Source organism: Pseudonaja textilis, chromosome Z (genome assembly GCF_049901715.1).
Source record: "Pseudonaja textilis isolate UNSWEBS1 chromosome Z, rPseTex1.2, whole genome shotgun sequence".
Lineage (NCBI taxonomy): Eukaryota > Metazoa > Chordata > Lepidosauria > Squamata > Elapidae > Pseudonaja > Pseudonaja textilis.
The window spans coordinates 4,354,764-4,373,098 of NC_142008.1; the positions used below are offsets into that span (position 1 = coordinate 4,354,764).

General features: G+C 40.3%; 1 protein-coding gene across 2 annotated transcripts in view; it reads right to left on the minus strand.

The window, feature by feature from the left end:
• Window positions 1-15,499, minus strand: part of LOC113447966 (mitogen-activated protein kinase kinase kinase 3-like) — a 90,982-nt gene extending 75,483 nt beyond the window's left edge. For both annotated transcript variants that reach the window (XM_087917548.1, XM_026718471.2), the window contains exon 1: window positions 14,962-15,499. The gene's annotated coding sequence lies outside the window, so the exon portion shown is untranslated. The remainder of the gene's footprint in view (window positions 1-14,961) is intronic.
• Window positions 15,500-18,335: the final 2,836 nt, after the last annotated feature.

Consider the following 18,335-nt stretch of genomic DNA (forward strand, 5'->3'; position numbering starts at 1 on the left):
CAAAATTTCTGTTGTTAAGTGAGACATTTGTTAAGTGAGTTTTGCCCCATTTTATGACCTTCGTTGCCATAGTTGTTAAGTGAATCACTACAGTTGTTAAGTTAGTAACATGGCTGTTAAGTGAGTCTGGTTTCCACATTGATTTTGCTTATTAGATTGCAAAAGGTGATGAGGTGATGGCATGATCCCTGGACATGCAACCGTTATAAATATGAGTCAGTTGCCAAGCATCTGAATTCTGATCATGTGATCATGGGGATGCTGCAACAGTCATAAGTGTGAAAAATGGTCCCAAGTCACTTTTTTCAGTGTCATTGTAACTTTGAATGGTCACTAAATGAACTGCTGTAAGTCAAGGACTAGCTATAATTTTGTTGCCACCTAAGGAACTAGAAACTTGGCATCTGTAAATTGATCTGCTGCTAGAATCTTGTTCTGCAGATTTCAGAATTTCAAATTTATACTCTGCAAATATTTTATCTCGTCAACACACACACACACACACCACACATATACACACACACAACACCACACACATACACACTTCTTATGACCACAATTGGGACCAGAATTTATATTTTGGGATGGTTTTGTGTTTGCATGGTTTGTGATGTGAGGTAATTGTTAAGTGAAACACACCTGATTTTACGATTTTTTGCCACAATTACTGTTATATATCATTTAGCAGTGAGGTTGAAATAAATTACTAATCATTAGGTGGTATTGATGATGCAAATAATATGAATGGGGAAGAGGAGGAAACAATAATTTTAAACAACCCAAATGTATTTATAGACCAAGAGCACAGATAGAAAAGATTATTAGTAACTCATAGCTTCCTGATAACCAACAAGCATGGTTCATGATTAATTATTCCAATAATTTATTTCCATTTTGTCTTGGGCTTTAATTGGAATGATTTTGTGTTTATATACGTCACTTTTTTTTAAAAAAAAATGCATGTCACTTTGAAAAACCCCAATAAAAATAAATTAGGGGAAAAACAGCCAAATTTTAAGATTTTCTTGATCTGTGGGAGAAGTTATGAATTATTGGGAAAAGTTGTCTGTGAAATGCATTACACACACTTAAAGCATCCCCCAAAGTCAGAAAAGTTCAACTAGATAGAGTTGCTAGTCCACATTGTTTAGTGACATCCTGAGGCCCCTTCAGAAGATTAATTTCAGGATCTGAACTCCCAAGTATCAGTCACCGTTATCTTGAGAAAGATGGTGGGGGGCATGCGGGGAAATGACATAAAAATGACGCCTAAAACAAACAAGTTTCAAAGAGCAGGATGAAATCAGAGATATACAAAAACTATAATAGTATGTCAGAATTGAAGGAATCTCTTCAATTTCCTTGCTTTGCCTAATTGGACTTCTGGAGCTGCCAAGTTTTAGCTTTCTCTGTGCTGAATTTCACATCTAGATTTTATGTTCTTAGGAAAAGCAGGGAGGGAGGGAGGGAAGGAAGTATGGAAGGATGGATAAACAGGAAGGGAAGAAGGAACGATAAACATGAAAGGAGGGAAGGGAAGGAAAGAAAAAGAAAGAAGGAAGGAAGAAATGAAAGAAAAAGAGAAAAAAGAAAAAGAAAAAAGAATCAGGAAGGAAGAAAAGGGAAAAAAAGAAAAGAAAAAAGAAAAAACACTTTAATTCTCGTGCATGCTATTAAAAACAACCTTTCTAAGCTACTTCTAAACCAAGACTTTCACTTCCCAGATAATCTACCAAAAATTAATCATGAGAAGTTCCGTGCTGAGCTAAAGCTGTCACAGGCACTTTTACATCCTTCAAATATCAACAAATATCTAATCATTCTTAGCGACTTTCAAGATTTTTGATTGTTGTGCTGGAGATTCTCCAGCCTTGATATTATGATCTTGATATTATGATCAGTGTTTCTGAAATTTGGCAACTTTAAAATGTGTAGATTTCAACTCCCAGCATGCTGGCTTGGGAATTCTGAGAGCTAAAATTCACTTATTTAAAATTGCCAACTTTGAGAAACATTTGACTTAAATGCATTGCCGTCATCCAGAGTCACTATATAGGTAAGTCTATGACCACAACTGAGCCTAAAATGTATGTTGTTAACTGAGACATTTGTTAGGTTTGCCCCATTTTACGACCTTTCTTGCCACAGTTAAGTGAATCATTGCAGTTGTTAAATTAATCTGTATAGCTCAATAGTATAACTCAACCAAAATAATTAGCAGTCTTGCATGGCTTCACTTTAAACAGCAAATGGACAAATCTTTTTCTGCAAAAAAAAAAAAAAAAGTTAACATCTCAGGTTAGCTGCAAACTTGGATCAACGAACAATCTCTTTGGTTGCAAAGCTATCTATCCATCATGTAATAGTAGTTAATAGTTACTACCCAATAGTAGTAACTGTGAGAAGGATCTCGGAGTCCGAGTGGACAACCATTTAAATAGGAGCCATCTGTGTGCAGCAGCTGCCAAAAAAGCCAACACAGTTCTAGGCTGCATAAACAGAGGGATAGAATCAAGATCATGTGAAGTGTTAATACCACTTTATAATGCTTTGGTAAGGCCACACTTGGAATATCGCATCTGGTTTTGGTCGTCAAGATGTAAAAAAAGATGCTGAGACTCTAGAAAGAGTGCAAAGAAGAACAACAAAGATGATTAGGGGACTGGAGGCTAAAACATATGAAGAACAGTTGCAGGAACTGGGTATATGTAGTTTAATGAAAAGAAGGACCAGGGAGAAATGATAACAGTCTTCCAATATCTGACGAGCTGCCCCAAAGAAGAGGGAGTCAAGCTATTTTCCAAACCACCTGAGGGCAGGACAAGAAGCAATGGGTGGAAACTAATCCAGGAGAGAAGCAACTTGGAACTAAGGAGAAATTTCCTGACAGTTAGAACAATGGATCAGTGGGACCACTTGCCTCCAGAAGTTGTGAATGCTCCAACACTGGAAGATTTTAAGAAGGTGTTGGATAACCATTTGTCTGAAGTGATATAGGCGAATCCTTTTCTTGTGGTATGCTGAAAGTGCATGCACATGCATGCCGGCACCCACAATGCAATGAGGGTGTGCCAAAAGTGCATGCGTGCGCAACGCCCCTGCCACCTTACCTGCACTATGCATGCACGCGCCTCCCAGCTGATTTTTGGCCCATTTGAGGGCTTTTTCAGCCTCCCAGAGGCTCAAGGAAAGCCTCTGTAGCCTCGGAAGACCAAAACAATGGGCCTTCTGGAAACACCGGAACCACCCGTTTTCAGCCTCCAGGGATCCTCTGGGGCCCGGGGTAGGTCATTGTCACCCTCCCAGGGGCTCAAGGGAAGGCTCTGCAGCCTTTGGAAGCCAAAAAACAGGCCCGTTTCAGCACTTTCGGTATTTCCAGATGGCCCATTTTTCGGCCTCCCAAGGCTGCAGAGGCCTCCCTCGAGCATCTGGGAGACTGAAAAGGCCTCAAACGGGCCTAAATTAGCTGGGAGGTGCACACAAGCACAGTGCAAGTAAGTTTGGCTGGAGCTTGCGTGCCACCTGTGGCATGTGTGCCATAGTTTCACCATCACAGGTATTGGGTTTACTGCCTGATCAGGGGGTTGGACTAGAAGACCTCCAAGGTTCTTTACCAACTCTGTTATTCTACTCTAATCACACAATTGTTAAGTGAATCTGGCTTTCCCATTGACTTTTGCTTGTCAGGTCACAAAAGGTCAAGTGACTCCAGGACACTGCGATCATCATAAATATGAACCAGTTGTCAAGCATCTTAATTTTGATCACGTGACCATGGGGATGCTGCAACTGTTGTAAGTGTGAAAAAAAGGTCATAAGTCACTTTCTTCGGTGCCGTGGTAACTTAGTTTAAATGATGACAAAAGGAATAATCACAAGTCAAGGACTATTTGTACAGTATGAGTGAGATGGGCAGCATAGAAATTTAATAAATAACTGAATTGGGGTCACAACTCATATTTCATTGTCAAAACTGCTCTCAGTTTCATCACTGTATGGCAGAGAAAACTGAAGAAAGCCTTAAACAGATAGAATTCTTTATTGGCCAAGTGTGATTGAACACACAAGGAATTTGTTTTGGTGCAAATGCTCTCAGTGTACATAAAAAGAAAAGATACATTTATCAAGAATCATAAGATACAACACTTAGTGATAGTCAAAGGGGACATAGGTGCTAATTGTACAGGTATCAGATGTGGTTCTGCTTAGCTTTACCTGTTGCTTCCTGTTTGCAATAATAATAATAATAATAATAATAATAATAATAATAATAATAATAATAATAATAATAATAACAACAACCACCATTTGACCATTTAATCAGTGGGTGCAGCAAAATTTCACAAACTGACTACCTAGAACATCGTAACCGAGTTGCTAAAATCATTTACTGGAAACTCTGCCAAAAGTTTGGATTTGAGTATAGTAACAACTACTGGGAACATCAGGTTGAGAAGGTTCTGGAGAATGAAAAAGTCAAGATCTTGTGGGACTTCAGAATTCAGACAGACAGGCACTTGGCCCACAACACACCTGACCCAACAATAGTTGAAAAGAAAAAGGTTCGGTTCATAGACATTGAAATTCCTGGTGATGCACGAATTGAAGACAAGCAGCAAGAAAAAAAATCACAAAGTATCGGGACTTACAAATTGAAGTTGAGCGACTTTGGAAAAAGAAATCGTGTGTTATCCCAATTGTAATTGGAGCCCTTGGGAGGAATACCTAAAGGGCTACCTCGATATTTTGAAGTTCTCAATTTATTGGACTTGAATACTCTGATTCCACAAAAACCACCCTACTTGGAACAGCTTATATCCTCCGACGCTACCTGAACAGTTCCTAGGTCATTGGTTAGGACTCGAGCTATTGAGCTACCAACCAGCCCCAAAGGCTGTGAATCTCACCAAAGATTAACAACAACAATAACAAGCAAACAACCGTATGCCCCTTTTATCAGAGAATACTGTAATCCCATTCTTATAAAAACTCACCCCTAATGGTGCATTTTGTCCTTCGGATGTGACCGAAAGACTTTGTAGCAAGGTGGTTTTCTGATTAATGCACAAATTAACTCTGTTTGGGCTCAGTATGAGATGGCCTCATTTTTCCATTTCCGCCCACAGAGATATAAGCCGCTTCCCACCCTCCTTGAGCAATCTCATTGCGAACAGACGGGAATAAACATGTAAGAGAAAAATAAGACCTTTTGTTTTTATATATATGCTTACAATTATGTCAAGAAATAATTTTTGTCATGCCCGATGATATATTAAATAATAAGCAATCTGACACAGGGAAAAAAACGGTTTCACTGCAGATCCCTTTCTTCCCGGTTAAAATACGATTTGCTTATTTGTAAGAATGGGGTCATACCGGGAAATAATCTTGCTTCTTTTAAAAATGACACACATCCCCAAAAGGATTGAAAAAGGGATCTGAAGCCTTTGAAGCTGTCTTGGCATGCTCAGATGCTCTGAATAATGGGGACTTCCTTTAGCTGGCAATTCCCAGCTGAAGACCACGCCAGACGTTTAATTGAAAATCTCAAGGGATCTTTCTCTTTCTCTCTTTCCGTTTTTTCTTTTCCTTCTTTTTCATTTCTTTCCTTCCTTATCATTTTTGCCTCCCTCTGTTTATCCTCCCTTTTATTCTTTTTCCTCCCTTCCTCTTTCCTTTCTCCCTTTCTGTTCTTCCTTCCCTCCCTCTCTAATTTGGATCAATCTCCATAAAATTCCAACTTTCAGATTTTGTCCTCTGGAGAATAAATTCTGGCATTGGGAGATGGCATTTAGGTCTCCCTTCTGCCTTCTCTTCTTTAAGCAAAACATACAGGAAGTCCTTTGCTTACAATCATTCGTTTAGTGACCATTCGAAGACGTAACGGCACTGAAAAAAGTGACATGGCCATTTTTCACACAATAATTGCAGCAACCCCATGGTCACGTGATCAAAATTCGGACCCTTGGAAACTGGCATGTATTTTGGGTGTGAAGTGGTCTCAATTGCAGTCATAAGTTGAGGACAACCTGTGGCTAATATTTTAACCATTCTTTGTAAGATCTAGCTGCCAAGGGTCATGGTCTTAGTTGGACCATTCTGCTTTCCTTCCTTCCTGGTGTTCAATTTTCTTCTTGCATGGTGCATATTCAAACTGGACACCGTCTCCTGATGGACGGCATTTTTCCAAGCTGCCAAAATTTCATCCCTGAGACTGGGAAACAAAAGAGGCACCTGTGTGTTTTAGTCTGATCACTTTACAGCCACAATTGAGCCAAAATTCCTGCTGCAAAGCGAAGCCGTTGTTAAGTGAGTTTTGCCCCATTTTGCAACCTTTCTTGCCACAGCTCTTAAGTGAATCATTGCAGTTAAGTTAGTAACACGATCGTTAAGTGAATCTGGCTTCCCCATTGAATGTGCTTGTTGGAAAGTTGCAAAACAGGATCACAATCGTCATGGGTCAGCTGCCGGGATGCCACAATGGTCATAAGTGCAAAAAATGGTCATAAGTCGCTTTTTTCAGTGTCATTTTACCTTGGTCGAGGACTACCAGCTCTTCCAAGGCAATCTTGTTGTTGCAAATGAAGGCGAATATACACGTCCCAGAATAATTGGATTGGACTGCAGGATCTGCAATCTGGGGTGGCCACTGGGAACAGAGGTTTTGACCTCAGAGCTTTCAGATTTGTGCTGAACCTCTGAAATTCAAGTTCCCTGAAGATGGGCTCCCGTACTAGTCCAAAAGCTCAGAAGACAAAACTTCTGGTTTTTGGTGACCGACCCAAATTGGGTCTTGCAACCTTGCTCACATCTACTTTTTGTCTCCAAAACTTGAAGTAGCAACATCTCAACCAGAACCACCAAAGCGAGAGGAACGAGGCCGCCCCATTACAAGAAAAACCTGCCAACGTAAGTAATTCTACATTGGAAGGAAGCTAGCTCATTCTTTGTAGTCTAACAACACACCTTCTTCTCCCTTTGATTTTTCCCTCAAGCACTTCTGAGTGAAGCGTGGTTAATAATTTTGAGTCCTGGTTTTTTTGAAGAAACAATGGGACTTCAGTGGGGAACTCGTACAAGGCTCAGTCAAGATCTGCAGCAGCTCAAATATTGCTATCACTTCATTGGAAAAAGCAAATATGTGTGTCTGGAGTTTCTGTGCAAAGAAAATAACCCAAACGAACTCCTTATTTCCTTTTCAGGCTCCAATAATCTGTTTTCCGTACACGTGGTTACACAGAAAAGGCATTCAGTCGGATTATTCTGGACCAGGAAGGCTTGTAATTGTAGAGCACGCAAGAATTTCGTAGCTACAAATACCTCAGAAATAAAAGCTGTAAAGTCAAATTCCAAAGTGAAGGTTCTTAAAACTTTTCCTTGAAAGAGCTGTTAGTTTTTTCAAACAATGTTTTTATTCCAATTTTTCGTCTGCACAGTGTTTTTCTAAGACATCTAACTTTCAAGAAGGGGTGGAATCCATCATGTGTTATTATTTTTCTTAAATTTAGATCCCTCTTTTAAAAAAAAATGTTTGCTTAAAAGCTCAATACAGTATTTTTGTATGAATTTTTTTTCCTATAACCCAGATTTTTATCAGTAATTTTACCTATTGGGCATATTTCTTGTCTAGTGGAAGTTCATCTACAGATAACCGTCAGTTTGCAATCTTTAGTGAGTTACAATGGCACTGAAAAAAGTGACTTATGACCGGTTTTCACACTTACGACCGTTGCAGCGTTCCCATGGCCATGTTATCAAAATTCAGATGCTTGGCTCATACTTACGACGGTTGCAGTGTCCCAGGGTTGTGGGATCCCCTTTTGCGACCTTCTGATAAACAAAATCAATGTGGGAAACCACATTTGCTTTATCAACTGTGTTGATTAACTTAGCAACTGCAGGGATTCCCTTGACAACGACGACAAGAAAGGTTGTAAAATGGGGCAAAACAACAAATGTTTCACTTAACAACAGCAATTTTGGGGTCAGTTATAGTTGTTAAGACAAAGGCTACTTGTAGTTGGTTGTGAAACTCAGACAATGCCCAAGAATATCGATTAAACTCTTCTTTAGAGTTGAAAGGTGAGGAGAAATAGTCCTGGGTGATCTCCAGCAGACATTAGCAAGGACTGAACAACATGGGAATCATGACAAAATCCAAAAGTCAATGGAGTTAAGTTTCAAACTGTTTGGAATTGGCTTGGTGAGAAGTCCCAGAGCCACATTTTTTAAGAAATTCAGAAAGATAGCACAAGTTTGGAAGTATAAAAACCAAAGAATGATCTACATTCTCCTATTTAAGAAGGCTTCATTCTCTCAACTACTATTTGTCCACTAAAGCATCCAAAGTAACCTGAGGGCTTTAAGGTGGAAATTCTACCCGTAATGCACAAAGATTTGCTTTGCACATTGGACTTACGAATGCATACAAACCATTTTAATTCAACACTTCACACATGTTCTAAACTATGGAGTTAGGCAAGTTTAGCTCAGATGAGTAAAGGAGAGGCATTCTGTTATTATTGGTGCATCATATGAAGCTGCCAATGTCTGGCTTCAACAAATCAAATTATGTCAGACATTTATGTCTATTAACAGGCCATGTTTCCCAAACATGGAATAACAGAGTTAGAAGGGGGCTGGAAGTCTTCTAATCCAATCCCCTGCTCACGCAGGAGACCCTATAGCCGTGATGGTGAACCTATGGCATGCGTGCTACAAGTGCAACGCAGAGCCATTTGTGCTAGCACGCCAGCCACAGGAAAACTTACCTCACTGTGCATGCACGTGCCTCAGAGTTGATTTTTCAGCTGGTTTGAGACCTTTGTCGGCCTCCCAGAGGCTTGGGAAAAGCCTCTGCAAGGCTTTTCAGGCCGAATAGGCCCATTTTGTCACTTCCTGTAATACCAGAAGTGACAAAGCGGGCCTATAATTGGTCCTGAGAAGCCTTGCAGAGGCTTTTTCCAAGCCTCTGGGAGGTCGAAAAATCAACTGTGAGGCACAGTACAGGTAAGGGGGTGGGGATTGCACGTGCATGCTCAGGGGGCATGGGGGGCACACATTGCATTCTGGGTACTGGCACAGGAGCCCAAAATGGATAGCCACCACTGTCCTAGACCACGTCAGACAAACGGTTGTAGAATCTCTTCTTTAAAACCTCCATTGACGGAGCACACAGAACTTCTGAAAGCAAGTCGTTCCACTGGTTAATTGATCTCATTGTCTGTTAATTCCTCCTTAGTTCTAGGTTGCTTCTCTCCTTGATTAGTTTCCATCCATTGCTTCTTGTCCTGCCCTCAGCTGCTTTGGAGAATAACTTGACTCCCTCTTTTCCTTGTGGCAGCCCCTCAAATACTAGAAGTCTGCAAGTATGTCCCCCTAGTCCTTTTCTTTGTTAAACTAGACGTACCCAATTCCTGCTACTCCTGATACTATGGATATACTTACAAATAAATACACCTGAAAGTACCTAAGTAACTTCATGAGAAACTCTTCCACAGCAACAAAAGAAGTTAGCTGGTTAGACAGTTTGATTTCATCTGTACAAACCACAGACCTTCTTTTTATAAAAACTGATATTTTGGAAGCTGCAAAAAGAAGTCTTAAATGTTGAATTGTGAGTATTTTTTGTGCTTCATGTTACTGAACTAGACTCATAGGGGAACTTTTCCAAAGAGAAGCTAAACCATATTATTATTCATCTCTCATCTGCACAGGGAGATTAAGTAATTTAGAGCATAGTATTTACAGGGAAAAATGATTCAGCAACCTAATTTGAACTCTGAAATACCAATGCTTCCATTTTCTTGGCCCCATATATTTTTCCTCTTTTAATATGAAGTCTATGGCAAAAAACTGAAACATTAACCACAAGAAAATCTAACTCTTGTTAAATAAAGAGGACAAAAATCGGGAAACTAATAAGGACTCTTATGTAGGCTTAGAAAATTCTTTCTAAACAGGGTTATGTCCACATTTGCTAGTTTTTCCTCCCACACAACCCAGCCTCCTGACTAATGTCTGTTCCCGAGAAGATTTTGGTTTCTAGAGGTTACAAGCTAAAAGCACCAGAACAGTAAAAGTAGTTTTGTAAAACAGAACAAAGGAAGAACGGTGAAAACTATACTAGTGTCCTTGACGCTTCATTAGGCAAACCTAGCTGGATCATACATCCTTCTGAAATGGTTTGTTTTGAACTATGTGTGAGATGTTTTGAGCAATCCAAAACTGATCCAACTTGGAAGAGACCCATTACAAGGGTGGGATCATAAAACATGCCCAGAACAATGGGAACAATCCTACTAAATTTCTACTTTGCACAGCCCTAAAAGACTTCTCTTCCAAAATGTTTTTTTTTACATGCTATTTCTTTAACTCTAGTGCAATATTTTCCCACTTATGGGGTTTGCACCTAACATTTGATGTCAGAACCTCATTGTTGGTCCTTTTCAATCAGGCAGTGAACAAGGAGCTACCGTCAATGATCTGAAGGTGTTGACCAAGCTGGATGGGTGATTATAATAATAATCACCATAATAAGGCACTTATATTAACAATGAAGGATTTATATTAAAAGGAAGGCTTCTGTTATAATATTAGATTCAATTAGATTCATGTTCCTTTTTGCAGATGGTACCTTTGGGTAACTAACTGGCTCCATTAACGTTTCAGTACATCTAAATTGTACCTGGGATGTTTCAGTGTATCTAAATAGCACCTGAGAACAAATTCAAAATTCCTGCCCTTAAGTCTTAAGGTTGCAGCATCATCCAGAGGGGACAGTGAAAATCCATAATGCAACAGGATTTTTCTGATGCCACCACCTCTTCTTTTGAACATTTCTGTAACATCAACGCAAACACAAAAGAATTGTACCACAATGCTCCATCTGCCATCATTTTGGTCTTAATCAGAGGCAATGTGGCATAGTGGTTAAAGCAGAGGTTCTGTTTCAACTTCCAGAATTCCCTAGGTATCACAGCTCAGATTCTGGGAGTTGAAGCCCATCCATGCTGGCTGGAGAAGTTCACACGTCTTCAAGTCGTCAAGATTGAGAACCACTGGGTTACAGCGATGGAGCAGAATGGAGAAAACCAAGGTTCAAATCCATCCTCGGTTATGGGAAATTCCCCAAAGGCAAACAGTCCACTCTATCTTCTTGGATTGCGCAAAAACAAAACAAAAATAAACACACACACACACACACACACACACACACACACACACACGAGAATCTTGCTTATATTACTTTGACTCTCAGGTGAAATACAAATCTATCTAGCCCTGTACAGGAATAGGAAAGTTGAGATATGATTACAACTCTACAGGCCATTAATCGTTCCTCCGAGGACCAGAGGATTCGGAAAGAAAAACTCAGCTCTGTTTCATATCCAAGAAACAATTTGTCCTGCGAAGAAACAAACAACTTCAGCTTGTCCCTGACACAAGACAGAAGGAGTTGCATTCTCTGGCATTTTTCAAGTCTAGCGTGCAAGTTTCAAGTTCCATCGGCCTCTCTCTCGCTTGCCCCGATCCTGGTCTCTGGTGGCCGGCTCCAAATCGCTAGAGTTAGAAAGCACTTCTTTTCACCATTTATGAATATGGCACAGTTGTGGGTTTCTGTCTACTGAAAATTAAAGCACGTTCGGGAGACAGGAAACCCTGAGACTTCAAGGGTATATGGAGGATGGAGAACATAAAAAGGGTCTTTGAGCAGAATAGAAACACTTTCAAACGAAGTCCCCAAAGATCTGCACAAATTCCCCAGGAAATCCCAGCTCTTCCTAGCAAATATTTTTTTGCTTTTCCATACATCCCCAAAACTCATACCCAATTCTGATTGGATGCAAAGTGGGCAGATGCATGTTAGTCAACTCCCAGAATTCCCTATCTAGCACAGACAGGTTTAAACCCCCAGAATTCCCGAGCCTCTGTGCACAGGCCTCAACTCCCACAATTCCTCAGCCGTCATGCATGGACTTCAACTCCCAGAATACACAACTGGCGTACAGGAATATCACAGGTCTCCCAGAATTCCCCAGCCAATACGCATGGGTTCTAACTTCCAAAATTCCACAACTGGAATACAGGAATGTCAACTCCCAGAATTCCCAAGCTGTGGAATTTAAGGATCAGAATTTGTGTGTTCGCTGGATGAAATGTATTTTTGACATTTGCAGTAATCCAGGGTCATGTGATCACTGTTTAAGCCGGTCCGAGCCAAACTCCAACAAGTAAAAACAGGGGGGGAGCTGAATTTTTTTTAATGACTATGATGGTCAATTGCAGTAATTTGAGTAACAATTGTGGCAAAAAAAAAAAAGAGATGTAATATCAGGTACGGCCACCTTCCTTAAGCAATGTAAGGCTTTGGGGAAATTATTTCTTTTTAAAGAAAGCAAATTCCAACACATCAAGAGCATCTCTTTATGCCCTGTGAAAATAGCTTGTAACTGAGAGACCGATCAGATCACTGCATGCAATCCAGACAGTTTATCCTGAAGAAATCCCAAGATGGTGAAGTTGAAAAGCGTTCTGGAATAAGGCAACGCTTGGAATACTGCAGGGAAATTGCCTGCAAGGTCACCCAAAGATTTTTGATCGTAACCCCGAAATAGGCAGCTAATTATTTCCAGCGTCCACAATGGTTTAGCGTCACCTCATCTGCACATCAACCAGATTCATGCATTATTCGTTTTGCTGGACCAAGGCCAGGGTTCTGAGTTGTGCCTGTTGTTCTGAGCGGAATTCAGAAGTTGCTCAGGCCAAGGGCCCATCTTGAATCCAACATCCATTGTGACACGGCAGCTGATCCGGCGCGCCGATGAACTTTCCAGTAGCAAAGCTGTGAAACATTTATATTTATTATTATTATTATTTAAATTAACGTGCTGCACATCTTGTCCAGAGATGACTCTTGGTAGTCGACAACACTATAGTTATTCTGGTTGCTCTCTTTTCTGCCTCTATGATTTTTTTTTTCCAATTCTGTAATATCTTTTTTTTTTTTTCAGATGTAGTGAACACAGCTGTTTGCAATCTTCCGTAAATGTTCTAATGGTTGATTTATATAAAGCCACGACCAACTACACAGTTCATTTAGCGATTCAAAGTTATAATGGCACTGAAAAAGTGACTTAGGACCATTTTTCACACTTAATGACCGTTGCAGCATCCCCATGGTCACATGATCAAAATTCAACGCTAGGCAACTGTTTCGTATTTATGATGGTTGCAGTGTCCCGGGGTCATATAATCCCCTTTGCGAACTTCCGACAAGCGAATTCAATGGGGAAGCCAGATTCACTAACAACATGTTACTAACTTAACATCTGAAAGTGATTCATTTTAATACTGAGGCAAGCAAGGTTGTATAATCTGACAAAACTCACTTAACAAAGGTCTCACTTAGGAACAGACATGTTGGGCTCAATTGTGATCATAACTGGAGGACTAGCTGTACCTCCTATGATTTTTCAATTCTTCCCAGAGGGTTTAAGTTTGTTTTATTAACAGCATACACAAGTTTGCTATTTGCATTCAACAGGTATTTTCTTGCCAAGTTCTCTTTCTTGATGCTTGTAAACAAATCACGCTGACCTGTCAGCCCTTTCCATTAAGCTACCTTTTCACGTTAAAGCCAGCAAGTCCACAAACTATGGTTTCTTTAACCACGGTTGAATGCAGAAGGTAGGATAGCCTGGTTACCTATCACATGAAACCGAAACAAACTCGCCCTTCCGGTCTTGTATCTCTGGCACAGTTGAACTTCGATGCATACTTTGACCTAGAAATTCATTTATCCTAAATACCTGCAGCAATTCTATGAAAAAGCGGGTGGTTCAGTATTGTTATTCCCACCCCACCACCATGCTCCAAGTTTGAAAATGAGACTTCAAATCCATCATTATGATACAGGGGGTAGGAGTGGAAGGAACCCTAAATATTACCGCGAAGTTATTTCCTTTCTTTAATCTTCCAGGGAATTATTTTCTAAGCATTGCAAAACTGCAGGGTCAAGCAGAATTTTTTTTTTTTTTTTTTAAATCACTCCATCCACCCAGAGAAAAAATAACAAGTGCAGTAAAATATTTTACTTGGCACAGGCTGATTTCCAAAAAATGCAGCAGCCCTCAAATTAGCCATTTCTTAATTTTCCTGTGCAGCTTTGTTCCCCTAAATCTCAGGAGCCTAGGTTAGTGTGTGTGTGTGTGTAATGAATACAAACTGCTGGAGTTCAGGGCAGTCCACAAAATGTTTTCTTGGAGAAAGTGGCCTGAAACAGCTGGAATTAGTTGGGGTTTTTTTTGGAGAGAAGATGTTCATTTATTCGTTCTCTCTTCCAAAAACAGGAAGAATCCTACCTGATGCTTCTTCGTCCCAAATAAAAGCAAACTGTCGGTGCAAAAACTCTGCCGCGATCAACACCTGTCTTTTGCAGGGCCCAAAATCTTGCTTGTCAACTTTTTAACTCTCTGCGCCTGAGATATTATTTAAAGGTGTCACTCGTTTTATTTTTCCTCCCAGCTTACAAAACCAGCGGTGGTTATTTGGAGAGGAGGAAGAAACAGAGGAAAATAATAAACCGAGGATTTTTTTTTATTTCCCCAAAGAGTGGCAGCGTGAGGGAAAATTTACAGGGAATTCTCCAACATCTCCATTCACCCAGAGATTTCTGAAGCACCGGTTCACACGACATGCTAGTCTCGAATGCGGGGGGGGGGGATGCTTTCCCCCCTCGTCCGGTCGTGTGAATGCATGTAAGAGTTAAGAAAGATGGGCTGGAGCACTGAACTATTCTACAGAACCGCAGTGCAGAACCTGCGCACTGAACAACCCACCAACCAAGGCGAAAAAGGAGAAGAGATCGCGCGATCCGACTTAGAAAAAAAAGGGTTTGCGCGAAGGATGCATTTCCCAGGATTGAGCCTTGAATCAAGCCACTGACCCACCACGGCTTACCTTTCCTTCCTGCAGGGAAACCACCAAGCGCAGAGTTTCTCCTTTCGCTTCGTCAGCTGCGTGGTGACTCTGTGTCCCGTAGCCAAACACTCGGGATCGGGGGAGGATGGGGCGCAGAATCAATCAACAAGCCCCCCCTCCCCTGGCAGAGGCAAGTGGGGGAGGAGGAGGAGGAGAAGGGGAGGGGGCAACTGCCCCGCCAGAATGGCACCGGGACGTGTTTCCTGGACGGGGTCTCTTCCTCCCACGTCCCGGAGAAAAGAAAAGAAAATTTCCAGCTATAAAACTCTTCCTGGGCTCACGGCAAGGGGGTGGGTAGGGGAAGGAGCAAATGCCCTATAGTTTCCTGCTTTCCAAAGAAAAAAAAGGGGGAAGAGGATTTGCAAAGGAGGCGAGGGACAGAAAAAGGGGAAGTGGGGAGACAGGAGTTCGGAAGCCAACAAAATGTTGCAGAGAAAAAGAAACAAGGAGAAACTTTCCGCCAGCGATGTCCCAGCGCAGCTGCAAAGCTCGGAGCGCAGAAGGAAGGAGAGCCGGGCAGCAGGAAAGGATGACGTCAAAGGCGGAGGCAGCCAATGGGCGCTCAGCACGCTTTGGCATCGCGTTCGGTTGGGCTGCCAACGGGGTGGATTGGAGACCACGAGGAGGTGGATGCGGTTCAGCCCTCTTCGATAGGTTTTGGAAACAGGGAGGTCGACTCCGAAGGAAAAGTGCTGCGTTGATTCGGATTAAAGTTACTGGCTGTAAACAGGAGCGGAAGCGGAGGTGCTGGGTGTGAAATAGTATTCTTTATTGGCCAAGTATGATTGGACATACAGAATTTGTCTCCCGTAGGTAAGTTCTCAGTGTACATACAAGGAACAAAGTGATAAATCATTATTTATAATTATAATATTCTCAGGGGCTGCCCCAAAGAAGAGGGAGTCAAGCTATTCTCCAAAGCACCTGAGGGCAGGACAAGAAGCAACGGATGGAAACTAATCAAGGAGAGAAGCAACCTAGAACTAAGGAGAAATTTTCTAATGGTGAGAACAATTAACAGCTTGCCTCCAGAAGTTGTAATGTAAATGCTCCCAACGCTGGAAGTTTTTAAGAAGACATTGGACAGCCATTTGTCAGAGGTGATATGGGGGGCGTTGGGCTAGAAGACCTCCAAGATCCTTCCAAATCTGTTATTCTGTTCTATTCTATATTTTATTTTATTCTCTATTCTATTTTAATTCCTGTTATTGTTTTTCTTTCCCTATTCCCTATTCTATTCTCTATTCTGTTCTAATTCATATTCTTTTTCTATTCCATTCTATATTTTATTCTAATTCTGATCTATATTCCTGTATTATTCTTTTCTTATTCCACTTCATTCCATATTTATTCTATTCTAATTCATAGTCATATTTTTTCTATTCCATTCCATATTCTATTTTTTATTCTAATTAATATTCTTATATTATTCTTTTCCTATTCCACTTCATTCCATATTCTATTCTATTCTATTGTAATTCATATTCTTATTCTATTATTCTTTTTCTATTCCATATTCTCTTCTATTCAATACATTCATCATAAATTGTAAGAAACAACAGGGATAGTCATAGGATACTAAATAAATAATCAACATAAATATAAATAAGGACTTCTCTGTATGCCCGATGTAATGCTGACCAGTAGTTTCAAAGTGGTGTTTTTCTACATCTGTTTGGCACAGTCGGCCTGTGGCAGATTTTCAGTGGGATGCGTGACTGTTCAAAGTTACAGCACTAAAAAAGTGGCTTAAGATGTTTCCATATTTAACATCCTTTGTAGAATCCCCATGGTCATGTGATCAAAATTTAGACGCTTGACTCATATTTATGACGTTACAGTGTCCCTAGGTTGCATAATCCCCCTTTTCAACCTTCTGACAAAGCGGATTCACTTAACAACAGTTTGACTAATTTAACAACTACAGTCATACAGGTTGTAAGTTGAGGACTACCTGTATGTATATGATGAGGATCTATAAAGATTAATAAGTACAAACAGAAATATTTATTATTTCCCACAGCAGAAAATGGATAGTTAAATTGATTGCTTTCTTCACAGAAAAGAACATATCCAGTCTTGTTTCCATTTGGAAATCACTTCTGGATTTGTGCTTCTGAAGGGGAAATGCCAACATTTTGATTTTTCCAATTAGGTTTATTATAGAAACGGCTAGTGGATATTGTGTAAAAGTAAAATGTCGTTGCTTTAATGTTATTTTCTTTTACTATGCTAAAAAGTGGAATGTGTTTTTTCTTTTTCCCCTTCTACTTTTTCCCCTTCTATTTTTTTGTTCTCTTGTTTCACATTATTTTCATTTTTTTGTATTTATATTCTAATTTTGAAAGCGCAGAAGATGAGGGTGGCTAATTTCTATTGGCCATCTGGGGTTGCAGTAGGGATCCCAATTTGCACCGAGACAAATTTATTTATTTTTATTTATTTATTTTTGTCGATTGCTTACAAAATAATAGGTATAAGTAAAAACAGTTATGGATACGTACAAGAAAAATAAAAAAAGAAACAATAGGACAGGGACGGTAGGCACGTTGGTGTGCTAATGCAAGCCCCCTACAGACCTCTTAGGAAAGGAGTGAGGTCAATAGTAGACAGTCTAAGGTTAAAGTTTTTGGGGTTTGGGGAAGAAACCACAGAGTCAGGTAGAGTATTCCAGACATTGACCACTCTGTTGCTGAAGTTGTATTTCCTGCAATCAAGTTTGGTGCGATTAACCTTGAGTTTGTATCTGTTGTTTGCTCTTGTATTGTTATGGTTGAAGCTGAAGTATTCATTGACAGGTAGGACATTGCAAGGTATGATTTTATATACTATATTTAGATCGGACCGAAGGCAGCGTAGTTCTAGGTTTTCTAGGTCTAGAATTTCAGGTTGGGTGGCATAAGATATTCTGCAACGAGTAGAGGAGTGGAGAACTCTTCTTGTGAAATATTTCTGGACTTTCTCAACTGTGTTCATATCAGATACATAATATGGGTTCCAGACTGGTGACCTGTATTCGAATATTGGTCTAGCAAATGTTTTGTATGCTCTAGTTAGTAGTGTAATATTACCAGAGAAAAAGCTACGCAGGATTAGGTTAACAATCACACTTGGCCAATAAAGAATTCTATTCTATTCTATCCTTATTCTATTTTTATTCTACTCTATTCTTCTAATCCTAAAAGTCTCTGGATTAAAGTAAGGTTCTACATTTAGGCAAGAAAAAACATATGCAAAGGGTTAGAGTACTGGCTCAATAGTGATAACTGTGAGAAAGATCTTGGAGTCCTTGTGGGCAATACTTAAATAGCAGCCAGCAGTTGTGCCGCAGCTGCCAAAAAAGCCAATTCAGT